This window comes from Acanthisitta chloris, unplaced genomic scaffold (genome assembly GCF_000695815.1).
Source record: "Acanthisitta chloris isolate BGI_N310 unplaced genomic scaffold, ASM69581v1 scaffold34734, whole genome shotgun sequence".
NCBI classification, from domain to species: Eukaryota; Metazoa; Chordata; class Aves; order Passeriformes; family Acanthisittidae; genus Acanthisitta; species Acanthisitta chloris.
Genome location: NW_008669310.1, coordinates 5232 through 5578, shown reverse-complemented (window position 1 = coordinate 5578; position 347 = coordinate 5232). Strand labels below are relative to the sequence as shown.

Genomic DNA, 347 nt, shown 5'->3' with positions numbered 1-347 from the left:
GGGGAGGGGAAGAGGGGCAGGTTTGGCTGTGTGGTTGGTACCCAGGGAGCCTGGCAGATAGCACAGCACAACCTCAGCCCTTTTCCCCACCAACCCTCACATCCACCCCCCAAATCCACCCCACCTGCCCCGAGCCCAGCGCTCACTCCCCAAGCACCAGCCTAACCCTGAGGCAACGGCAATGTTTTGCACTCTGCCAGGGCACGCAGCCTCCCTGTAACCTCAGGAGTCTCAGTTCCAAGAAGAGAGCTCGTTAATGATTGCCTAATTGTCTGCACCGAAGGCGCAGACTTGACTAAAGTCTGCCCGGGGCTGGGCGAGCGCTGGGCACGGAGCTGCTGCCTCCT

The 347-nt window shown here is 61.1% G+C and overlaps 1 protein-coding gene across 1 annotated transcript in view; it reads right to left on the bottom strand.

The window, feature by feature from the left end:
* The window catches only part of ETNK2 (ethanolamine kinase 2), a gene marked incomplete at its 5' end in the record, with an annotated part of 4284 nt that overhangs the window by 2189 nt on the left and 1748 nt on the right, over positions 1 to 347 (bottom strand). The gene's annotated exons all lie outside the window — the stretch shown is intronic.